Source organism: Pezoporus flaviventris, unplaced genomic scaffold, assembly GCF_033815535.1.
Source record: "Pezoporus flaviventris isolate CSIRO_AGI_PZ_B2104156 unplaced genomic scaffold, CSIRO_AGI_Pfla_v1 ptg000005l, whole genome shotgun sequence".
NCBI classification, from domain to species: domain Eukaryota; kingdom Metazoa; phylum Chordata; class Aves; order Psittaciformes; family Psittacidae; genus Pezoporus; species Pezoporus flaviventris.
Window position 1 is genome coordinate 19,041,625 of NW_026892553.1, and position 26,392 is coordinate 19,068,016.

General features: G+C 43.3%; 1 long non-coding RNA gene across 2 annotated transcripts; it reads right to left on the minus strand.

Annotated features, from left to right (window-relative positions):
• Positions 1 to 228: 228 nt before the first annotated feature.
• Positions 229 to 25,550, minus strand: LOC133265225 (uncharacterized). 2 transcript variants are annotated; one of them, XR_009741906.1, is made up of 4 exons: positions 25,482 to 25,550; positions 17,654 to 17,869; positions 13,427 to 13,501; positions 229 to 425 (listed from the first exon to the last, which is right to left on the minus strand). It is a non-coding gene; the product is annotated as an uncharacterized LOC133265225 (long non-coding RNA). The 2 variants fall into 2 exon arrangements; XR_009741905.1 differs by lacking the exon at positions 25,482 to 25,550 and having other exon boundaries at positions 17,654 to 19,542.
• Between the last annotated feature and the right edge of the window lie 842 nt (positions 25,551 to 26,392).

The following is a 26,392-nucleotide window of genomic DNA, read 5'->3' on the forward strand; positions in this document are numbered from 1 at the left end:
CTGCCATAAACTACTCCTCTTCCTCCAAATTAAACATCTTCTCAGCAGAGGACCAGATTTCAAGGGATGCTCATCAGCCAGCACCAAAGTCAACAGGCGCTGAAGGTGCTCAGCATAATTCCTTAAAAGAAGTCTAGGTCCCCCAAATGCAATGACAAATACAACTGACCAAAACAGCACAAAGCCAACTTAAGATTCATACATGAAACTTACTTAACTTACTTTACCCTTTCTGCTGGTCTTCAGGTTGAGTGCTTCTGAGATGAAACTGCTCTGCAAGTCTGCAAAGCTTTTTTCTTCTAAGTAGGAGAACAAAGACCCTGCCCAACAATATGACTCCAGGAGCTGAAGTGCATGGAGATCACTGGATGGTGCAGTAATTCTCCCACATTCATATGCCCACTGGAAAGTCTTCAGGTTTTTCCCTGGCGTTTAGAATAGGTTGAAATGTTTTCTGCTTGAGGATCCTCACCTCTATATTCAAAATAACAAAAGAAAACACCCTAAGTATGCGTTTTCTTAAATACACCTAATGGTGACAGACAAAAGCCAAGTCTAGTTCTGGAAAATACGGGCATTTCTTGACTGAGAAAAGTCGCATCTCTTATCTTTGCCAGTTTTCCCTTTTTGCTCTAAAAATCTGTAGGTATTAGTTGCATAAAATGGCCGCTGATGCCTCCTCCATGCTCTAGTTCAGAACTTCAGACCCAGCTTTCGTTGGCAATAGACTCCTGATCAGAGAGTTCGTACATGACGTGTATCAGCAGTAGCAAAACCAACCCAAAATTAGGTTCTAACCTTTTGTATTAACACATTTCTGGAGCACCTACAGTGACTGATGCACTCCAGACTGAAACAGGAGCCACACCGAGCAGTGCTGGTTCAGTCTTGGCTGGTTCCAGTAGATTCTCTGCTCCAGCTCCTCTGCTTAGCACAAGGTCAGCTAAAGCAGGTTGTCCAGGACTGTTTCCAGTCAGGTTTTGAATATTTCCAAGGACTGAGACTCCATAACTCCCCTGGACAACCAGTTCCAGTGTTTCCCTTACACTCAGAAATGGTTTTATTACATTTTAAGAGAAGGAAATGTTGGACATAAATACTACTACATAGTGGGGACACCAGAAGACCCTCTTTCCATCTCCCCACCTCAGGAAAGCTCAATGTCATCTTTGAGAGGTGCTTAACCAACCTGCTCCCAAAGATATTTCCATGACAAAACCACCACAGCCTCCTGCCTCTGTTTCAGTCCTTCACTTTCCTTCCACTCCTCATCCACCTGCCTTCCCTCCTTACTTCCATTAGGCTGTTAGATTTTACTTCCTCACTTGAAGTATTTAAATACAACTGAAGTAAACAATTGGGATGAAATTCATTCCACTACTGTCCTGTTAAAGCCAGCAGATTTATTTTAGGTTTGAATTTGCTCTTCTTATGTGAGAAATGGGGGATTCAGGAGGAGATAAAAGAAGACTGCAGAGAAAAACTGACCTTGGTGGTCATATTTTCTTTAATCCACGAGGGCCACTCAATGAATGCATATGGCCAGAGCAACAATAGCACTTGCATTTAAACTCGGGTGGGTGTAAATATAGGTAAGGGCACTAATCAGCCAGGTGGCTACATGTTACCCTGAACACAAGCAATTAAGTACAAGGGCAATTTTCTCCCAGAGGTTAGTTATTTCATAGCCAATTACCCAGGCAGCTTCACCCCACTTTGAACTGTGTGTAGAGTAAGAGCCATGTCTGCATCTGGACCTTCAATAGATTCCCTGTAGCTTTAGCCATCAGCCCTATTCATCTTTTTCTAAAGTAGTTACAGCATCCACCTGCCTTTCAGTATTTAACTCCTTCATTTGTAAAGAAGCAAGCAGAACATTTGAACAAAAAGATATTTTTATCTTTAGAATAGGCAAGGCAATTTTAGCACTGTATGTCTATGAAACTCAGCATTCAGCCTTGTGTTGTATCTTCACAAAATCAGTGAATGCACTTTATTAAACATATACACTCGCTCTGCAAAAGCTGGCCTTTCGAGTAGGAAATCTGTATTATTTCGTGTTCAGAGTATGGCAGGTCCCAGGAAGATTGAATGCACAAGAGGAGAATACATCCAGCTAACACAAGCTAACACTGCAGTCTCTTTATGTAGTTCATTAATAATATAATTACACCTTAAATATTAATAGAATATGCAGAATAACTCTGAACAGATACATATCACAGACTGTGTATGTCTGTGTGCATATAAGCAGTGCTTATGTTTTATTCCCACAAGACACGCATTACATTATGTTACAAACACATACATCTGCATCTCCGCGCATCCAGCCCACACACATGGGTTCAAGGCTGATGAGGCCATTGCAAGAGCAGAAGTGCTGTGAGCTCCAGAGGCAGACCTCACCACGCTGTCCCACCCTTCCCTGTTGAGCACCATCCTTAGAACTGTAATTGTACCATCAGATGCTGAGCTTTGCTCTCCAAAACATGCATCCCCCAGGCCACCGTTCAGCAAAGTGCTAGAGCTCTGAGAGCAAGCACTCCCATTAAAATGTGTACCTGGACTGGGTTCTGCCTATGGGTCACCACCACAGCAAGCTCCTCTGCCAGGTCCTGCATCTCGCCTGCTGGTGACACAAAAAGCCTGAAGAGAACATCACAGATCATCTCCCACTGACTACGCTGCCCTGGGATCCCCCGAGAACCCACATCCCTGCTGTATGTAACACAAAAGCATCTCCCAGCACTATCCAGGTCAGCCTAGAGGAGAATCAGGGAACAGTTTGATGGCATAGAACCACAGAATGGCTTGGGTTGAAAGGGACCTTAGTAATCATCTCATTCCAACCCTCTGCCATGGGCAGGGACACCTTCCAGGCCGCTGTGATTTCAAAGGCATTTCTGAGCCCCTGGGTCTCATTGTGAAAAAACTTCCCTATATTACAAAGTAGACAGAGACACTGAAGTAGAGTCAGAATAACTGGAAAGTCAAGAATTGTTATGAATTTTCCTGAACTTTCCTTTGCATTCTTTCTGAGAGATTTTAATATAAGGGATAGTGCAGATCTTTTCACAAAGAGAAAAGATCTACAGTGTGGAACAACACCACAGGCAAGCCACACATTGTCCTTCCATAAAGGTTTTAAAAAGAAACTGGGGAAAAGGAAGGATGCGTTGGACCTTACAGTTTCTAGGTTGCCAAGTTCTTGCTAAAATAAGAACATAAAAGCAGAACACAAATAGAATTGTGAATAAAATAAAATTAAAAAAAAAAACAGGAAGAAAATCAGCTGTTTCAGTAGCTGCTTTTCACTCTGGACAGGTTAATGAATTGAAGTGGATATTTGAGGGAAAAAGTTGTATTCCAGCTGTCATGATGCTGCAGGAGCGAGTGTGTGTGGAGGCAATCACACCCAGCACTGATGGAGCGGCAGGCCTGCGGGTACCCAGCAAGGTACCTCTGCTTCCCAGGACTGTCCATCATCCCCATGCCATCACACCTCCACATCCCATGGGACAACAGGGCTCCCAGGACACACCGGCCACTGCTTGCTTATGTTTGCTTCCCAAGGCATGTGTCTGCTCCAACAAGGAAATATCCAAGTCAGGACTTAATTTCTTTGCTTTCCCCATGGGGGAAATTTCTAGCCCTAGTAAATAGGCAGTAAAAACCATCCCTCGGGACAGTCTGGGGCAGAAACACCATTTGGCACAAGTCAGCAAAGACCAAAAAACCACAATAAAATCCCCCCAGCTCACAAGAAGTCTACCTAAAAATTGTGTAATTTCACTGTTTATAGTCAGGATCATCACAAAAGAGACAGTTGTAACTTGGCTGCACTAATTCCCACACTTCTCCCCTTCCCAGTCTCCAAGTTTCTCTCAGTACAAAGCCTGTCATTTTAAGCATTACTTATTTACCAGGGAACTATGGTATTGTTTGATACGCAATGGAATATTTCCATTCATTTTGTCTGCTAAAAAATAACAACATGAAATGAGAATAAGCTTTAAAATCTGTTACAGTAAGAGCAAGAAACCAAAACTAATCAAACCCATGCTGGTAATTAGTGAGGTGTCACTCTCATAACTAAGTTCTGTCCACTACAGCTATTTTTATCTACATAATAATTTATTATTTACATCATAAATTATAATTACATAGTTCAGGCAGAGAACTGTAAAAGGTATTCAAGTTTTATAGCTTACATTTTAAATTAGCTGCCCCTAGAATATACCCAAAATGAAAGTTCAGATTCACTTTTGAATTGTAACCCTCCCGCGTCCCAGATTGAAAAAACATGTTCTATCAAACATCCACATAAATTACAAAAGCTCCTTTAAAATGTCAAGTCTAGATCCTACTGTGCTTCGGATGTCAGCATAACTCTAAAAATACAGCGTGATGAGGCATGGATACAATTTATAGCGGAAATCAAGCGTGCTTTTCAACTTGCACGCACAGAAAGATGTGGCGAGGCAAACAAATCTTCCCCTTTGCAAATAGAAGTTGAACTGTAACTGTATTAACTTCACACAATTGTCCAGGTTAGTGAGATCTGATTGCAGCATTTGGGGATACACAGCTCTAATGGGGTTTTTATGACTTGCCAGTAGCGTTACCAAATGAGATGCTGCCATTGTGAAGACAAATGCACTAGGTGAAGGCATCGAGTTGGCCATTTGCTTAAAACGGTGTTGGAGAGGAAACTCCTCTCAGTTCAGCTGCAACACCCCTCCTGGAGAGCTGAATGCTTGCAGTAAAAATCAGTAAGCAAGCACTTTTAGGCTGAGCCTGAGATGAGATAGACCCTGCCAGCTCCCTGGATCTGTGTGGAGCCCCATTTGATTAAAAGGGGCCCATTGCAGAGAGAAGAATCTCTTTTTATAGCTGTTTTATAGATCTCACTGCGGGACCAAACCTGCAGTATTTCCTGTTGATCAGTAACTATTTCCCAGAGAGGAAAATGCTTTAACGTTAAAAATGGAGCAACAAATATTTGTAAATAAATAATGTAAATACAGTAGTATTTATATTGAAAACTTGAGGAATAAAAAGGAAGATGGGGTGGGATAAAACAACACTCTGAATTAGCACAAATGTAGGCATTTTCACATATGAAGAGAAAATTCCTGGACTTCCTTCAACAAAAAACGAAACCTTTGCTACGTGGGTATCTTACAAACTGCTTCAGCTGCAACAGTGTGAAATAAAGAGGATAGTTTTGGGAGAAATTATGTGTAAATAATACAGTTCCTAGGAAGCAAATCCTTACTCTATTTACACAACTCAGCCATGCGCCATCAGAAATCTCTGCCTGGTTATCAGCATCCCTTCGAGGTCACTCCTTTTCAGGCAGCCTCTTGCCCGGGAGGAATGGAGGACAAGACATTTGCTGTTGCAGATTTCTCTGCTTTAAACCCTTTTGCAGCACAGGGAGACCTGTCGGCCATTTCCAAGTAGTGCCAAGAGAGGGGCCAGGCAAGCAGCAGTGGAAAAAGCCGCGTTCCAGTCCCATGGGATCTGCAGGACCCTGCCCACGAGATGGCAGGCTGCGATGCTGTTTGCATTTCCCAGCCAGTGTTCGACTGGAAAGAGTTTCCCCTCTCAAATGACAGCAGCCCCAGGTAGCAGGGGTGACATTTGCTTTACATTATGATACACACTAATTAATCATTAGCGATCCCAGAAGTATGTCGGCTAAAAATGCTTAGCTATGGCTCGTCACAGTAGGGGCTTTCAATATTGATACTATTACACACACATATGTTCCACGGCTGGATGTTATATACCGATGGATTTAGTGGTTTAGGCACCAGAATAGCTTTTAAGTGCTGCTAATTATTGTTTGATCAAAATCCTTATCGTCAGTAATGAACTTAATATCTTGTACTTTATGCGATAAACTCTTGGGGTTAGGGCACAAAGTGATTTCTTGACTGAGTGATGAAATAGGACTTCTACAAGCTAAAACTGCTGCAAAACTGACTGGAACTTTTTGTGGCATAGTCCAGGCTTTTAGGACTGGTTGCCATTTTCCCATCTATGGGCCAGTCTCTACGCCAACCTCCTCTCAGCCCCTAGTAGCCACGTCCACAACTGAACAGTGACTCAACAAAGGTGACTTGAGACATGAGAGTGCTGTTAAAGATGACTCTTAACCATGCTTCAAATATGACCAAAGCTTCAGACCACTTCAGTGAAGACATTGAGGTGCTTTGATTCACCTCTGCTAGCAACTGTATAGAGGTACATCTGGGCTGGAAAATAGAAGGTGATGAAGAGTGTAGGGAAGTTGACACTAATAAAGCTGAACAAGAAGTCAGGAGGTCCAAAAGCACCAGCAGCTCTCAGTTTAGTTTCATGTGCCTTCAACCCCCATGAAGAGCACCCAGGACAGTCAGTAAGGAGGAGAAGAAGAGACATTGGGACATTGGTTTCACACCAAGTATAATATGGGCTTCTTCTTGGAAAGGTCAGCACAAATCTGCTGCCCAAGAACTCTTTTCAGTGGCTGCAAAGCTGGTGACCTCTCTTGTTCTTCTACCTCGTCACTGCTTGGCACAAGCAACCCCAAACCAAATGCCCCTTACAGATCCTACCATGGCACCCCTCCTCTCAGCAGGTTCACCTTCAGTCATCCTAAGCAAACAGCCACTCACCCCACCCCGCAGTTGAGGACATAGGGTCCTACCCTTATGTGTCATGCTTCAGGAGTCCTTCATCAGATCCTTTCAAATGATAAAGGGTGTTCAGGTGCAGACCAATGAGGGGAATCACAGACGGTTAAAATGTTCTGTAAACCAAAAAGTCTTGAGTTCTAAGAGTTTTTAAGCAAAAATGTCATCATGATAGCTTTAGAGATGCTCTAGTTGATGCAGGAGGGTGGTTCAAGGTGGTCCAAAGATGACTGAGCTCTGAAACTGTATTAGAGAAGAAAACATACCCCTAGTGCAAAGTCAGGACCTGGAATGGACATGAGGGTTTTACCCACCATCCTTCTCTGGGCTCCCATGTGTTTAACACTCAAGTTTTCCACTGCACCTTCTTCATTTAAACACTACAATTCACAATGAGGAGGAAATCCACCAAAACAAAAGCTCTTGTTTTAAAGAAAACTTTCTGAAACCCACACACCAGGTAGACTGATGCCTTTGCAAGCTTCTCTGGGGATCCTCTACCTTGGATGAAAGCTAAACTTTCCTAAATATATGATATAAAGCCTCCAAATCTGCTAGATTTGCATAGTCTTGCAAGACAAATGTTGAAAGGTGAAAAGCACAGGCTTTTGCAAAGGTTATAGAATCATAGAATAGTTAGGGTTGTAAAGGACCTTAAGATCATCAAGTTCCAACCCCCCTGCCATGGGCAGGGACACCTCACACTAGACCATGCTGCCCAAGGCTCTGTCCAACCTGGCCTTGAACACTGCCAGGGATGGAGCATTCACAACTTCCCTGGGCAGCCCATTCTAGTGCCTCACAACCCTTACAGTAAAGAACTTCTTCCTTATATCCAATCTAAGCTTCCCCTGTTTTAAGTTTTAACCTGTTACCCCTTGTCCTATCACTATAGTCCCTAATGAAGAGTCCATCCCCAGCATCCCTATAGCCCCCCCCCTTCAGATACTGGAAGCTGCTCTGAGGTCTTCACGCAGCCTTCTCTTCTCCAGGCTGAACAGCCCCAACTTTCAAAGGCTGTGGGGTGAATATCCATGATGCTTCTCCTCAGGAAAGTAAAGCTGAAGCAACCAGTCAGCATTTGTTTAGGGATTTTTCTCTACCACTACACAACACCTGTGTGTCAGAGCAACATCAAGGCTGGCACGTGTCTTCCATCTCTACAAAGGCTCTGCTGGGTACAGGAGATGTGTCCACATTTGCATCAAGTCTCTCCTGTAAAAGCTCTGGCTTGCAACCTGGAAATCCTGTTTCTAATGTGAACAATTCATTGGTACAAGTCAAGACTAGGTCAGCATTTAACAGCTAAAGAACCATTATTGATCTGATGTGTCAGGGAATTAATATAGTCCCATTACTTGAACAGCACTAAACCCACAGAAAACAAATATTAAAAGAATAAAGGGAAAGAGAGAGAGGCAGAAAAACAGAGATTTCCAGTTCCACGTGATTTGAGGACCTGGGGTTTTAGCAAAAAAACCAAATACCACTAAGCCTTTGATACAGCTGTGATGGTTAAGACTTCTAATTTACTTAAGTACTCCCACTAATGCAGAGTTTGGGGATTATATGTTAGTAAACCAATATGATAAAAAAAGGGCACTTACAAGTTCAGTCCCTGGCTTCACAATGAAGCCCTTCACGTGGAGGGGTGAGCACAGCATCACCTTCAGGATCTGCAGAAATCTTGCTCTTGTGCTTTGATGCTCCAAGGCATCAGTTTGCAGCCCTGTAGCTGCACGCTCTCACCCATGGCTTTTCTCAATCGGAGCAAGGAGGAAAGTTGCCTCTTTCCCCCATGTGGCCACAATCGAGGCTCAAAATGTCTGCAAAGCTCTGTAGCACTCAGCCACAGCTGCACTCAGCCACTTCCATCTGCTCATAAGGTTTGTCCCTCAAGAAAGAGTTCAAATTCAACAATAAAGCAGTTAATATGTTGACACATTTACCGTGCCATTCCAAACACGCTTTTGTTTCACTTGGTCACTAGAAAGTGAAGAAAAAGCCATAGTCAAGGATGAGCATTTTTACTGTTACACCAGTAGATTTTTAAGCCTACGCTGCTCTACTTTAAAACCTTGGGAATTCAACCTCATTCTATCCTCTCCCATGCCAGCCATAACACTTCTTTAAAACTCTCTCTTTTCCTGACGTGTTACAGGGGCGAAAGCCCTGTGGTAGTTTAAACTTCAGCATCTTTTCAGCAGTCCCCTGATTTATGAGCCAACGGTTTCAACATTCTCCCTTTTTACACTGGAGCCTGAAAAACGGAGCAAGAAAATAAAAACTAAATAAATAAAGAAGGAGAGCTGACTTGTAGCAGCGGGGTAGGATCCCTCAAGACGTGCTGATTCTGTTCCCTCCTTACTTGTGAAACAGATGGTGTTTTATGCTTAACACAATCAGGACCATTCTCTATCTGTTGCCTTCTAACCTTCCCCACCTGTGTGAAACCCAGCCAGAGCTTAATGAACATACTTGGAGCTGTCTGGACTGAATTAGTCCCAGTAGGAGTTACCCTTCAGGTACTCCACAGTCTCTCATGGCCGTGTAACTGCAAAGGAAGACAAGAAACCTTTACACTGTGGCTAATTAAATAAAGGTTTGCCCCTGCTAAGTGCATTTTTTCCCCCTTCCAAAAGCAGGTAACGTCTGGTGTGTTGAACTAGTTTGGAAGTGTTTGCTGCTATCTTGAACATTCTGGAAGACAAGTGGCATGAAAATGGGGTCAAATGTGATTCTAAGCCCCATTCGTCTTCTATTTTTAAAGCTTTCCCCACTCTCACTACCAAATTATGACTATTATTACCTTGCAAACCTTAAGTCTTTACCAAAAGAATGTTTTCCAAAACTCACACACTAAACAAAACTTTCTGTTCCTGCCACTCATCCCCAAACTTGTGTTTTTCCCTACAGAAAATTTCCTTGTGGCAGCGGATTCTTTAGAACGAAGATGAAATTACAACATGGGTACTTTGACCACGCTCCACATCCCAGAGTCAAATCTTAAAGATGCTAAGACGTGCTAAGGTAATTTTCCTCATGCTCACTATCAGTTGTACAAAATCATTGTAGTGAGGTAATTCAGCAACCTGAGGTTGCTTTCAAAGTACCTGTGGTGGGACCATTGAGTCACCTTTTACACCAACATTTTTTTACTGGCTTTCATTCCTCTGCCAGAGCTATGAGGCAACTCTGCCTAGTTTCCAACCTGAAAAAGGACAAAGCTTCATTAAAGCCTGCGGTATATTGCAATTGCTTTAGATTGACCTTCCTCTTCAAAAAGCTATTTGCTAAAATGATTGTACAAAGATCTCTGAGAGTTATTGGTGTTGTAAATGGGAAGATGACACCTCAACAGGCTTCTCAAAAGTCCTCCTAAGGCCAGCTAGAGAAGAGGAAGATGAGGTAAGTTGTATGAAGGTAATGGACTTTGCATAAAGAAGGTGTCCCCATATCACATATTGGGTGATGTCTAAGGTAGGAAAAAGCTTTAGTGTGAGGTGTCCCTGCCCATGGCAGGGGGTTGGAGCTAGATGATCTTAAGGTCCTTTCCAACTCTAATTATTCTATGATTCTATTCTATTCTAAATAGGGTCAGAACTTTGCTATAAGAAAACTGACAAGGTACAGGGGTGTTATTCCAACTTCTAAACAGGCAAAAACTGGGCATGCAAGGCAGACAGAGACAGACTGTCAGTTACGTGTAGGCAACAAGACATCTGGTTGTAAAGGAGAGGGCAAAAATCACAGCTGAGCCCTGCAATAGGCAGGCAGCCCTCTTGGGGGGACATTCCAGCAACGCAACTCAGCATCACAAAAGGTGGTCAATAAAACAGAGCACAGCGGTCAAACAAAGGCCAGCAATGGCTCTTCCTTACACTGCCATTTAGCTGGACTCCAGGAGAGATTGGACATCCCAAATGAAAACAGAGGGGGCACTTTGCTGGGGGTACAGAGGGAAGGGTAGCTAGAATAGAAAAGTCTGCTCAACAAGCCAGGGACGTCAGTGAGGCAGACTGATGAGACAGGATGGAAGGATGTTTCTGAGATGTGCAAGATAAATATTTAGGACCCATTGCCTTGGGTACTCTGCCCATCTCTGATTGTGACACAAGCACAGAGGAGAAGGTTTGGGACTGGCTGTGTAGGACTTCAAGTGAGAAGTTAGTCGTGTAAGTCTCACATTCACACTGTGGCAGGGCAGACATTCCCATGATACCAGACTTTACCCTTAGGGTAATGGGAATGGCTTTAAACCCCAATAAGCCCACAGAACAAATGCAGATGTCCTACCTCCAGGAGTGAAGAGATCCATGGGAAAGATCTGTACCTACAGCTACCACTAAGATATAGAACTGAGGAAAAAGAGAGTCTTCTCCATAGCCATTCTACTTAGTAATACTAAGTCCTTGCTCTTCTCTATGAAGCCAAACCCCCAGATCACAACCTGCAGTATCAGCCCTCCTGCAGCAACCCTGGCCATGACAAAGTAGTCAGTTCTAGAGAGGTGTACTAGATGAGGACAACATTCAGTGGGCTGTAGGGTTCTTTGTAGAAATGCCCCAACTGGATTGCAAACCAAGATAACAGTTGAAAGTTATCTTTCTTACTTAAAAAAGCCCAACAAGGTACTCTGTTAGCGGTGAAAATGCCATGCAGAAGTGAGTTGAAGAACTAACTATAGCTGAATCACGAAGTACAAAGAGGCATAGTGTAATTAAGTTCAGTGTCCTTGTGGGAGGGAATGCAACAAAACCTTGCACTGTGACATTAAGCTTTAGAAAAGGGATTTAAAGAGGAAAGAAAAAAATGAGGAAGCTAGTCAAAAAGGCCCTGAAGTCAGAAGTAAGGAAATTAAAATCCTTCAACTCAGCATGAAGGCTACTTAAGCAACCATAATAGAGTCCCAGAAGGAATGCACAGCTTTTCAAAGGGATGGGGAAGGCAAGGAAAATAAAATTAGCATGGGAAAACAGTAAGGTTCAAGGGGTTATTTAAGCCAAACAGGTAGTATTCAAAAGAAGAAGTGAAAACTTATCTTAAGGGAAGGCAATGGGAAGGAATGCAACCCATGGAAGGTTGTCCCCATCACACAGATATGATCCAAAGTTGTGATGACTGAGAAATGAGTTAGGCTGAGGGGTGAAAGGTAAGGGGAAAATAGCTAAGGAAGGAAAAAATCAGTAACTGGAAACACGGATACACAGATTTCATTGGGTAGTAACAGTGAATAAGGTGACTGCTGAGAAAATAAGCTAGTTCTTATCAGCATGGAGGATACAAGTCGCCTGGAGTGAAGGAGTTTAGGAGAAATAGGATAGAATCAAGGAGTGGGAAAAATGAGCAAATTAAAACCCAGGAGATCCCTGGAGCCAGCTGGAACAGGGAAGTGGTTCCTGGGATGGTGTAGCTGGACACTGATCACAAGTTGTGATTTTACAGTGAGCCCATATGGAAAGTAACTAAAGTGCTGCATTGAGACACTCTTCCCTACATCTTACCTGCTGCACCAACAGCCTCTTGACGTCTTACACAGCCCAGAGTGACCTCTGAGTATATGAGGAGACCTGAAATCCCTGGGAATGCCTCGTGACCACTCCAGACTATGAACAGCGTGAAGCATCACTTCTAAATGAGCCAGGTGACGTGGAGCCTTCCTCACTTTAATTTAGCTGGGCTGCAGCCAAGCACCCTGTCCCCAGCTGCATCCAACCTGCAGCACAGAACGCACTCCTCTGGGCTTCAGTCATTTGTGTGGTCTTTTCAGTAATTACCCGTTGCATTATCCAAGGAGAGCCCAGCATTTACTGGATTACTGGGTCTTAAAGACACAGCTCACTGGTTTGGGAACCAGCTGCCCCGCTGCACAGCAATGAGCAAACGTTTCTCTTTTCTCCTCCATTTTTGAGCTAAACAAGAAGGTTCTTTTAGAAGAACCACAAAAACAACCCCCAACAAAACAGGAATGAGGGTCCTACAACAAACCCCAGTCAGTTCCAGGTAACTTCCTTTATGCAATATATATTTGCTGACCCAGTCACAAAATTGGAGGTGGCCATGGCTCATTAGAGTGCTCATACAGACCCCAGCTGAAAACAGGCAAATTATCATTCCATGGGCAAAACAAGGGCCTTTTTGGGGTGTGCATGTGTGTATCACATACTGATTGCTGCACACACTAAAGGACTGACTCATGGTGTGTCCAGCTGCAGCACACAGCTAAGTTCTGTGGTGATTTCTGCTTTTCAAAAGGCACGTGCCCTCAAAGAAACAAGAAAGAAGGGAGTAGAACACATAGTGGTCACTAGCTGAGGGGAGCCCGTGGTGCCTGCAGGCTAAGAAGATGATGGCAGCACATGCTGCATCATATTGGATCCTGCAGCAGCCAGCACGGATAACATCCTCAGGCCCAAGATGCAGGAGGGTCATTGTGGTTGGTTGGGATAAACCAGCTAAGTCAGGACATTGTTAATCCGTTGGGATGGGGTATAATTCTACAAGGGGTTGCATGGGGTTGCTACACACAGTTAAGCAGTTGCTATGTTTCATGCCCCAAATGGTTGCCTTCCATGAAAACTATTTCTTTCCATGTGCACGCATGTGCACACAAGAAAAAGGAACCATACTGTCTATTAATAGATAATGACAACCTGCCTTAGGATAAAGACAACAAGACCTATTTGCATTGAGGACAGAAAACCTGACTGCTTGGTAACCCTCTGCAGATGGCTGCAGGTTACCTGTCCAGCTCCAGTTTGAAGAGATCAATCATCTGACTCTGCGTCTCTCAGCCATGGTAGGGCCAGGTTATGACACTAAAAGAGCAGAAGTGATGAACAGTTTATTTAGGAGACAGAGACGTGTCCTCCATCAGTACATGACATTTAATATCCTCTTATCCTTTTCCACTGATAAATATTCAGACAGAGGTGCTGTCTGAACAAGGAGCTGTTTGGGCTGACATTTTCATACTGATGCAAATGAATGTAATAAGGGCTTGCATGAAGAAACCTGGAGTTCTGTCTGTGTCTCTAGAGCAAACTCTGTTTCACCAGATACTCCTTGTTACCACCGCAGCAAATACTGAGCACATGAACATTGCAGCAGCTCAGACTAAAGGTCCCAGTTACTTGTCTCCGAGAGCGGTCAATGACAGATGTCCTACGCAAGAGGACATGCATAGGACAAGCACACATCCAGGATTTATTTATGCAGAATACCTCTTCAAGACAATTCTTGGGGAATTCCAGTGCCAGAGGCCATGTCTTTTATCTAAAAAGCTCTAGGAAGGATTTTCTCCCACCTTTTCGTAAGAGAACAGGAATTCCTCAGCCCCCTTTACTGCCTACATTTCCAGCAGTAGTTACTAAAACAAACCCCTGACATGGATATTACCAAATATGAGCAGAACCAAACCTCAGACTCTGATCTGGTCTAGTTAAATACCCCCATAACTCTGCTCTGTTTATAGAATCGTAGAATAGTTAGGGTTGGAAAGGACCTTAAGATCATCCAGTTCCAACCCCCTGCCATGGGCAGGGACACCTCACACTAAACCATGGCACCCAAGGCTCTGTCCAACCTGGTCTTGAACACTGCCAGGGATGGAGCATTCACAACTTCCTTGGGCAACCCATTCCAGTGCCTCACCACCCTCACAGTAAAGAACTTCTTCCTTATATCCAATCTAAACTTCCCCTGTTTAAGTTTTAACCCGTTACCCCTTGTCCTGTCACTACAGTCCCTAATGAAGGGTCCATCAGTTTAATCACTGCTTTATTTGCTGTTACAGCATGTCCATCAGGATGCCAGCCCAACTGAAGGAAACAACACTGGAGTTACATCACTGTCATGGGGCAAAATTCAGTTCATTACATTAATCACTCATTACATTTACATTAATCTGTTTCTCAGTCACCTAGTTTACACACCAACTAATACACTCGCTCTGGCTACACTTACCCAGAGTCAGGAGCAAGGAGAGGTTATTGCAAAACCCCCCTGAAACTCTATTTGTCCAGCACTAGGTTGGCTGCCTTCCACAAGGAATGTGTTTAGTTAATTGAAAAGGGTTTGGTTGAAGTTTGCCAGCAAGAGATCATAGAGTTCTAGACAACACATACTGTGAGTATGAACTCCAGTCAACCTTTGGAATACCTCTGTGAAGGCAGGAAATTGAAATATTGTGCTATATTGGCAACTAAATGGTCATTTATCATCCATGCTAAGTTTGGAGTGCAGCAAAATGATTTCTAAGCTCTCAGAGGGCCCTTATAAACAATTACAAGGTGTGTCTGTATAGCTATAGATTATGTATTGAAATAGAGTTTCAAGAAGAATATGAGATAATCAGCAGCTGTATCTACCCTCCTATTTGCCTAAAATCAAATTTGGACTCTGCTCAGAGGCACAAACACTGTATTAAAATACAACCCGGTTAAGACACCTACTGACAAAGGCAGGGAAACTCACAGTTAAGGGGGAAAACACGCCATATGTTCTGCAGTACCTAGGAACAACAGGGAGCGTTCAGCTCATCATTAAAGAGGCACCCAGTTGTGCCTAGGTATTGGAGAACATATGGAACACTTCCCTGCTCATGTCTGAATTTCCTTACTATTGTCAGCTTATGCATCAAACTTGACTCTTTGCTTTTTCTTTATGTAAATAGAGAGTTCAGGGGGTTCTTTAAGCAGTTGTTTGGTTTGTAAAATATCACTTTATTTCACTAATTCTCAGCCCCATTGACATACATGAAGTATTGCAAACCTGTTTGCAAGAAGAGCTCAGGACGGCTGGAAACCACAACTTGTTGTAATAAAACAGTGAGCTGCTCAGAGTGTTTCCAAGCAGGCACCTATGGTAGCACTGATTTGAATTGCTGTAACTGAAAAGCAGCTCTCTTATACTCCACTCCTTAACCACCTCAACCAGGCAGTATAATCAATCCATTGCACTGTATTTCTGTTTTAATTACAGGAGTGCAAGGAGTCCCCAGTCAGAATTGCCATGCATTGTGCCTGCTGCTGTAAATCTAGTCATGAGATCCAACATACTTACAGCTAAAGCAGCTAAGGAGCTAAAAGAGAACCAATAATGGTTGTTGTCCCTGTTTTGAAGCTGAGATTTCCCTCGAGCAAGAATGAGCTGGGACTAGGATGAACTGAACTCCGCAACGCTTGCAATGAGCATCCAGCATCCCGCTCTGCCCACTTCTGCCGTTATTTAACAGCGTATTTAAAGCAAAAACTATCCTACATGGAGATGGCAACACCGGCAGCAGGTCTTAATCCACATGGATACGATTCCCTGCAGCGAGTAGTGCTGGGAACGCGCTGGCACGGGGATGGGCTCCTAATGTCAGCACGAGAGGGCAGCATTGCTCATGGCACCCGTCTATTTGCATACGGCAGTCGCTTCTTACAGGGGGAGGTGGCACCCGAATGTTCCTAAATCCCCAGGGAAGTCCCCATGGAGATTTGGCTGAAGCATTTTTGGCTCAGAACTTGCATGGAAATTAACTTTGCCTCGACGATGTTTTAAATTTTAAAAAGTAATAAAATATGTTCTATAAAACGCTTCTTTTTATAAAATCTGGTGTCTTTGAAACCACTCCTGTCATGTCAAAATGCAGCTGAATTTGCTGTTCTCAGTCAAAATATATTGAGGAGGAGAATACGGAATGAGTGGGGTCTGTACACACATACGAGGTCTGGTCTGGTCTGAACTACAGTATGATCTTCTATATGCACTGGATAACCAAACCTCCCATTTTCCTAGGAAACAAGCTGAAAGAGTGAGTTTGTCTTCATGTGTTGCCTCCCAAACCCCTCTCTTCCCGTCTCCAAATCACACTGTTCTTTCAGTAAAATTAAAAGCATCAAAACAGAACTTTGATGCTTCAGAAACTTCCCATTTTTTCATTTTGCCCCACTTTGTTCAGAAAGCAGCAAACTCTTCACAGGCTCTGAGCTGGGCACTTATTCCCTTGTCTTTATGGGGTGCTGAGCCCATCATTGCTGCTTATACAGGTTTTACAGTGACCTGAGAAAATCCTGCAGAGCCAGAGCCAGATTCCTGCAGGTCCCATGGGGTCCTTGTATTACTTGCCAGCTTGAATGGCTTCATTTCTCTCCCAAAACCAGGTATACCTTTAGGTGCTCAGGTGAGGAGGATGAGGAGCACATTCATTGCCTTTCCCCAGCCACACCTGGAAAGCCTCAGAGAAGACCCTTTCAGAAGCTCTCCTGGGGGTGTTTGCTGCCCTCAGCCAGTAACTGCTACCCTTGCTCCATCCTTACCAGCCACACCGAGCAATTCTTGAGTTCACCCCTTGCAATCTGGCCAGAAGAAGTAGTGAGGAATGAGTAATAGCCAAGGAAGAAGTTTCTTTTGCCTGGTATGTCATTCATGGGGGCACAAATGCAGCCTCCTGGCTGAATCAATATCATGAGCAGGAAGAACGCAATGGAGAAACACCCATGGCAAACTGCTCAGCATCTTCTTCCTTAGCAAAAGGAGGGAGGGAGGTTGCAAGAGGTTGGTTTTACCCAGCCTGGATGACTAAATCCAAGCTGAACTCAACTGACCTCCCCAGGCCAATGTAAAACTATGAGGGCTGCACTACCAACTCAATCCATGCAGAAAATGAAACAAAGAAGGAGATTTAAATCAAAACAGTGAAACAACTCGCAGTACTGCAACTCATTTAGGTTCCTCCTTCAATCCCCACCTTCCTTCCCCTCTGACAAGGCATTAAAATGTTCTTATGATCCAACTACAAAAGCTAATTCATGTTTGGAAAAGCAGCTTTAACCAAGATAATAGGTTAATGAGAAAACTATGTACTAAGACCAGTGAATTATCTGACTGTTCTGACATATTCAAGACTATAAGTATCCTTGGCAAGCTGAACCATGTCATGTACTTGCATAAAAGGGTGGAAGATTTACAAGGAGAGCACTTACCATGAGCAGAAAGGGAAGTGCATACAGCAGTAGTGTTACACTTAATTTTCTGTTGCAGCCTACTGGCTCTCCAGGGGAGGGATGCCTTTGCATGTATTAAAGTCCTTGAGAGACTGGATACTCCTCAATGCAGGTTTTAATAGTCTGCGTTGATGCTGACTGCTCAGTTATTAAGTTGTCTTCCAGAAGTTCAGCCAAACCTTCCATCTGAAGAGGCTGCGGAGCAAACACATCAGTGTTCCCCTTCAGAGCTACCTGTCTCCTTGAGAACCGGCAGCATTGTCTCTAGGGAAACTGCAGTCATTGCTCTGGTCCATGGAAGGAGAGAAAAGTGGAGCTGCAGCTGGGGATGCACAAACCTCTGGACCCTCTTGTGCTGAAGGCTCACCTGGATCTCGAGAAACAGCTTCACCAACCTCCCTTCCTCTGCACTTTGCACTGACATGACTTCAGGACTTGAGTTCAGAGCAAAGAACAACATCAGTGATGTTCCTCATCTTTTCTTTGCTGAACACTGTTGGCCAGAATGAGGTTTTAAAGAGCGAAGGAGGCTGGCAGGATCCCTTACAAGACCTGTATCTTGCTTTTGATCTTTTATCTCCTTTTGGCAAATAACAAAAGCACATTCATGAGTCAAAACCTTGGAGGTGCCTTTCCAACCAGTAGCTTTTCTGTACCCACTTAAAATGCCAAGAAACCCTATTTGAATGCCTGCAGTGTGCTTTTTAGTGCAGCCACAAGACCGATGGCATAGAAACACAAGCACGAGCCAGCATTAGTCAGCTCCATGGTTAAACACCCGTCTCTCCATGAGCCAAAGAGCAATTGTTTGGAGACTGGGCTTCAAACTCACCAACATCACACAGCTGGCAAGGAATATTCCCATACTGCCTTAAAATATTGGGGTCACCCTGCTCCAGAGGAGCCTCCAAACCTGGGGCTCAAACATACCGACCTTAAAAGAGTGCCAGATGCCTCCTGCCACTCTGCCAGCCTGCATGAGGAGGGATGCTGCTCTCTCTTCCGCATGAAAGGGAATGAGAAGGAAGCTGATCCTGCACACAGGGCAGCACAGAAATGGCAAACCCTTCCGCATCACCAGTGTTTGCACTGTGCAAGGAATAGGAGCAGCTCGCTCTGTCCTAAGTGACAATTAGTCAGACAGAAGTTGTATCAAGCAACAGAGCACAGAAACGTAACCCTCTCTCTGGTGAGGCTTTCTGAATTGCCAGTCATCTGGAAAGGCTGTGTGCCTGCAAGGGTCATCCGTTTAGTGGCATGGCAAGGCAATAAGCTATCTAGCAAGACTGTGCAAATATAAGCTGCAAGTAGATTCGAGCTCTTGAAACAGATTCACTAAAGATTTAGGATTTTATGAAGGTCAAAAGGGCTCTGCTGCAGTTCATAGGCACATTTGTTTTATTAATTGAGTCCCAGGTTCTGGCAGCCTGCAAGGAGATTTCCAAACATGCATCAGCTGCTTTCCATTGCAAGAAGAGAGGTTAAAAACCTGCCAGTAACTCGGTTTGCAGCTCTTAAAAGTTTTGGCTAAAAACGTGTTTTAAACTATTACCAATTACTTGACTTAAGAGTGCAAGGAAGGAGGAAGGGAGAGGGAAAGCAGCACGGGTTTTGTTTAGGCTCAGCACAGTCACCAGCGTTAGTGGGCTCCTCTAGAAGAGGGTTGGTATTTTCCAGACAGCCAAAGCCTTGCCATTTCCCTGGTGTCCTGAGCTTTAATGCCTACCACCTCATGCAGCTCTCAGCATGTTTCAGAATGAAGAGCATTTGATCAGCATCATGCTGGAAAAATGATGCCCAAGGAAAAGGGGAAGATGTCTCATTTTCATGCCTTGTTTAAGAATGTTGGGCAGACAGGAGATGAAAGAACTCAACAGTAACAAGTAAAGCAGTGCAAAGAAAGCCAGGTACAGCACTTGCTAGGATCTGTCCCAGGCATGCACCACCAGACTACAGAGCAACCGATTTGCTTGTGCAGTACCCAGCTCAAAGTGACCGTGTCATGGCTCTGAGGAGATGTTTTAGCTATGCAGGAAGTGTTTCAGATGTGATCACTTGAGCTTCAAACCCAGTAAGTCTCTCTTACTACCCCATTGAACTACCAGGATGATTTGTTAGCTGCTGTCTTGAAGGCTTTCATATCCAGCAGCGGCCAGATGCCAAAGACAGAGCTGCCCTGCTATGAAAAGGACTTAACTCATGACAGTTCATCCTAATGACATAAAAGGCTACAGATTTAGCACTTCCATTTCCCCTGACTACAGAATCAGCCTTTGGAAACACTATTCCAACCCCTCCTAGCTGCTTGGCTCTTCTGTGTCCGCATCCCATTCCAGCCTTTGGCCTCTGGAGGCCAAGCAGCTCCAATCAGAAGACAGAAGTTGGTTTGAAAATGAATGTAAGTTTTGAAAGCAGATTTAAAGTTCTTCCTGGTTGAAGTGCTGTTCCTCAATTAGATGTTAGTCCCCTTGCACATGGAGTTCCCTGCCTCCTGGAGCTCAGTGCTCATAAACACAGTCTGTGCTATGGGTCCATGCAAAGCTTGCATCAGGTGCTGACCTGGGCAAGAACCAGACAAGAGATCTTCATGATCAACTCAACACCAGCTCATCCTCTGGCATGTCTTAAACGACTTTGTGTTGCATTTTGAATGACACCACCTTCTGGCAAACTTGTCAGATCTCACAGTAAAATGAAACCAGCCATCCAAGTACCTCAGCTCTGCCAACTGAAGCTGAGACATCCCCTCATTTTTTACCACATTTATCTTCTTTTAGCCCTTGAAAGCAGGGATATGCTGCTCCCCTCCTCACATTCCTTCTCCTAAACAGCACAGAAAGGCTAGAAAACAGCATGAGTGCATTGAGCTCCTCATGAAATCAGGTACCAAAATGCCTTCAGCTATTTGGACACGGCTCAATCTGTGCTCAGGTCCATGCTCCTCACCTATGAGGCCATCTCACTTCTTTGTGTAACTCTGTAAACGACAGTAAAAGATCTGATGATGGGAAATCTCAGTATAAAGGTACTATATAGCTCAAGGGTGCCTCTTGTTAACAACTGTAACACATGCTACATAAACTGAAACGCCGAAGTGTTTATTTAGCCCAGAACAAGGTTACTACCTTGTAAACAGGAAGCACCCTCAAGCTATCCCAGCTGCATTTACAGGACACCCAGGCTTTGCTGACCAGGCCTGGAGTGACAGGGTTATCCTGGAGAGCTTTCAGGATGCTGATTTGGTTTGCATTTTGGTACCTTCCCCTGAATATCATCTCATGTATAGCATATATGGTCACCTATGCTGCCAAGCGACAGTCCAAACCAATACCCCAATAAGACATGTATCTTAAATATCAAAATATCAAAAAGTATCAAAATAAATGTTCAAAAAAATCAAATTACATCTGCTAAAACTGCACATTTATCACTATTTATCACCCAAGCTTGTAAGCCTTTTCCTCTTATGGAGTCATCACTGGACTTCATTACTGGCAGCCCACAAAATGGATTTACTCCATTGCTGCTAGAAAGCACCATGTGTTTTAATGAAAGACTCTTCACATAGCTGGAGTCACAGGAGATAAACCTCCTGTGGCCATCAGCTATAGTGCAGCAAATAGCTTTGGGATCTCATCAGTTTTTAGCAGTTTTTTTCACTTTACCAGTTTCACTTCCTAATTCCATAAATTCCAGACATTTCACCTCAACAAATCACCACTTGAGCCATTTTTCCTAATAAGCTCTTTTGTAATGTCAGCTATTTTTTCTCCAATAACATTATTTTTGCCCTGTGGTTTCAGCCTTCAGCTTCTTGTTACTTGTGAAGCTTTCAGTATTGGTTCAACCGGTTGAAAACATGCTGCATGCTTTGGCCTCATTAGGAATCAAGTTAATGACTCTTCCTATAAAGAAGACAGCAGTGATAAATCTGTTTATGACTTCTCAAAGGGAACTCCATGTGCATGGGGGCTGAAGGAACATCTAATGGAAGAACAGCACTTCAACCAGGAAGGTTATTCAAGGAAGGACTTTTTAGCATGCAGAATCAGTTTGGCTGTATGGCAGCCAAATGATACAAGCATTTAACAGCCCATAAATACTCTTTCACAAGCAAGACCATAATAATTACTAGATCAAAAACCACCTTGGAGAAAGTCTGCTGCATTTGTGCTTGGTGGATTGAATTTATACTCTTAGAACAGCTCTTAGGAGCTACATGATCCTCTTCACTGTTCTATTTTAGGTCGGTGTGAACATTCATGAAGTTTAAGTGAGATCTTATACCTTACAGCTAACAAGAAAAATCTTCAAGGAAAATCCACCAGGGAATGGTGGCATTTTCATCTATGCTGGTGTCCTGCGGTATTTGAAAAGGTCATACCTACAAAGTAATATAGCCCATTAGAGGTTTAAACACTGGCCTAAGACCATATAAGATTTAAGGAATGCAAGTCAGTGTTTGACTCAGGGTTTCCTACCTATGACAGATGTTGTGGTTGGCCACTTCATGGGGTTATTTCTAAGCAATGGGTGAGTTCACACTGTGAGAGGTATCACTACTCCAAACAAAACTCTACCTTTCTATTTATTTCTGGGTTTCTAACCAGCTACTCATGGTTCTAAAGGAACTTCCTTGTAATGTGAACACGGAAATTGAAGTTAAAGTATTAGAAAGTATGCAAACAGCAACCACTGAGCTTGGCTTCTGACAAGAAAGATAAGGAGAGGGCATGTGCAGCTACTTCAGTTCATAAAAACATCTGCGGGACTCGGGTATTCTCATAACTGCATCGATTTTAAAGGACACAAACCCATTTCCATCTCCGTATGTTTTACCAAGGTTTGTAGTGACAGGATAAGGGGCAATTGCTTTAAACTAAAAGTGGGTAGGTTTATACTGGATGTAATGAGGGTGGTGAGACACTGGCACAGGGTGCCCAGAGAAGCTGTGGCTGCCCCATCCCTGGCAGTGTTCAAGGCCAGGTTGGACACAGGGGCTTGGAGCAAGCTGCTGTGGCAGGGGTTGGAGCTGGGTGATCTTAAGGTCCTTTCCAACCCAAACCAGTCTGGGATTCTATGCTGCTATGCAGAGCAGTATGCACGGTAATTGGGATCTGACATTAGAAGAGATTAATTTATATTAAATTTAAATGATGCTCTTTTCACCAAACTGTTCAAGACTATAATCAATGCAATTTGTCACTGAAGTGTAAAGACAAGTAGCATGTTGAAGCACAAAGATTGACACCAACAGCTCTCTCCCTCCTAACGAAGAGCATTTGACACTGTTTGACCCAACAAGCTTATCCGAAGAACACAATGTGCTTCGTCTGTCCTGTACACAAGAGAGTCCTTATGTTAGTCATTTAAATTTATAGTGGCTTTACACTTTCTAACAATTCCTGTCAAATTGCATGTATTTATTTAAAGCTTGCCCAACTTCTGGTATTTACAAATACTGCCATATATTTTAAAGCAAGAGTCATTCCCAATTAGCCAAAGCGTTTAAGAAAATCATCATATATTCTGAATGATGAAAGATCACAGAAGGAGGTCTCCTAATGGATGACAGGTGCAGGAATGAAAGCATCTAAAGACCATGAGCCAAAATCACAGGAGTCACAGAATATCATCATTCACTTTAAATTGCACCCAGGTCACAAAGTCAAATAAGACTCTTGGGCTCATAAGGTATTCTAAACTACCACTCTTCTTAGAACACAAGCAACCCCCCCAAAAATGCTGGTTCTTATAATTGAGGTAAGCAAAGGGAGGTGCATATGGAGAATAACTAAAAATAAATAATATAAAATAAACATAAAATGGAAAATCATGGATATTTTTACCTGTTCTCAGGGAGCTATAAAAAGCCTGGATAAACTTTGGTCATCCCCAGATATCTCCTGGTCTTCTGTTTGATTGCAAACACTGAAAACCAGGAAGGTTAACCAAAGTTTGCGTCCACTACATCCTGTAGTTACAAGACTACTTTCAGGCTCTTCAAGCACAGATGATAACACAAAATGATCTTTGTCATAAAAAGAACATAGAGGGAGATCAACAGATTTATCAGATGAAATACTCCAAATCAGGTTCTCATTTGCTCGACACAATGACCTATGTTTTGCTGTAACTTGTACGTGTGGTACAGGAATATTGCACAGAACTGGTGTGGTCCTGCCTGCAGTTAAGATGGGAGATGCTGGCACCGTGTTGTACCACAGCAAGATCTTCCAAGAACTCACAAGTCAAATGATAAAGCAATAATAGTTTTCTATTTGTAAATGCTCTTACAGTTACTTTGAAACTGGGGAGATTTAAAACTTGAAGGCCCTTGAACAGTTACAAAGGATTACCAAATGAGGTACACAGGATAAGATGGGAATATGGAAATACAACCTGCCTTAAGTCATTGTAATATCACCACAACATGATAAACACACTGTAAGGTTTGGACAATGCCATAAAGCTTTAATCACATGGCAGTAAAATTAACTGCAGATTTAACTCTAAAGCACAAACCTGCCCTTCAGTGCCAGCATCATCTGTCAGCTGAATGCCTCACAGGTCTTCTAAATGCTGAGCAAAGCACAGACCTAGCGAGCATTTACAACTCCCCTTCACTTGGAAATTCCATTCAATGCGTCTGGTTTCCCATTTTCTGCTCGGTTTTCCTCAAGATATGCGTGTCAAGAACCCTCACTATTATTATGGAACAAAACCATATTCAGGCAAGGCAGTTTGGGATATATGGTTCTATTTTAGGTCATCATGCATGGGAAGATGAAGGTGACTGCTGAAGAAGTCAGGAGAAATCCAGATCAGAAACCTTTCTAAGGCTGTCAGAGCTAATCAATATAGAATAAAGATACGAACATCACAGCCCAGTCAGGCACACAGATACCACAGATACCACGGATAAACAATGAAGTGCAGGAGACCACTAGACATCACCAGAACCTATCCATGTGAAAAAAGCCACCAAGTCACTTAGAGCATGGCTGTGCACAAACCTTGTCCATGAATTCACGTCATCTGCCCACATCACAGCAGAGAAGCAAAAGAAAGCACCACAATCTTCATCTGGAGACCAGAAATGGGCAAAAAGAAGCAGAAGATGAGCAGGACTTGGCCCTAACAGCATGCTGCTAGGACTGCAATCAACATAGACTCATTTCCAGAGCTATGAGGAGAGCAGAGGGAGCTCCAGACTCAGTAACAGCACCCTCCTTACAGACCCCTCCACACTGTGCAGTGAAAACACAGCCCTGCGCCACACTCAAGGCAGATAATTAATCTTTAATCAAGTTTTGTGTGCATGTTTAAAACACGTGCAAACGTTACGTGCTCAGCCGTCCATATCTAGGCACGTACTTTGCATGTGCAAAAGGAGGCTTCATAAATATGCTCTTTATTTCCTAAGAGCCGTACCACAAATTCCATAAAGCATTCATTTTATACAATCTCAGGGTATTTGTCAAACAAGGTAATACTCTGCAGAGCCAGAAAGGGTATGAATAAAAACCCACTGGTAGAAAGAGATATGATTCATATTTCTAGTAGGGGATCAGTTGCAATGGAATCTGTTTTTCATCATAACTTTGGTACCAAAGCTACTGTGGCTGCTGATCACACAGAGATAGTGCTATATTTCAGTCTGCTCCTGAAAACCCCAGCATTTCAAAGGGAATTCTCTTTCACTTCAATAAAAATCAAAGCAGCCCAACACCTTCCCCCAGTCACACAGCACAGCTTCCAGTGTCACAAGGACAACATCCAAGCTACTGGATAACACAGTTCTTACTTTGCTGATTGCTCTGCTGATGTCACCGAGCTCATTAAGGGTAAATCAGGATTAGGACAAGGCAAAACCTTGTCTGGATTGGATTGGAGCCCAGAGCTGTTGGGTTAACAAGAGGAAAGGTGAGGGAAGGCCGGATGTTGGCTACACTGGCAATAGCACTTTCCTGTCCCCAGGACTCCTGCCATCAGTCAGCTCACTGAGTGGTACAGGAGGCAGTTTCATTACAGATGGGCAATCCCGAATAGAGCATGGAGGGCTTCTCCACTTGCTATTTTACACAGACTTTATTTAGCTTTTACTCCTCACAGATGAGCCTATAGGTTCAAAAAGCCTCATGCGATATATAGAGATTGCTCCCATTCATCTGTATTCTTTCAACCATTCCCTGCAACTATTTAACTATTTAAAAAGAGGAAGAAGAAAACCAAGCTCTGCGTTGCCTGATTTTAGGAGTATTTCTCACATGAAAAGCAATATTGTGAAAAATACTTAATTTACACAACTTCCATAGAAGTCTCCGAAGTTTTAGCTGTTTGTTTGCCACCTGACGTGCTTACCAATTGGCCAGAGAAGGTCCAAGTTGAGTTATCCTGGTTCCAGACTTAACTAAGAGGTGGAGGGTCTAACCACCAGGAGGAGCCCCGGCCGTGGGTGCTTGTTGGATCATACCGAGCCTGGCATATGGATTTCCCTGTTTCAAAAGAATTTTAAAGTAAAAAAGCACAGTTTTCATCAGACTGATATTTTTTATATATATTTTTTTCACATTAGACCGTTTTCTCTGTCTCTTGGACATTTGTTTCTCCCTTAAAACCAATATTTTGCGTTGGTGATGGTTATGAAGACTATTGCTAAATAAGAATGGACAAACTGCTGCCTTTCTGAGTATGCTGGCACATCATAAGCACCTC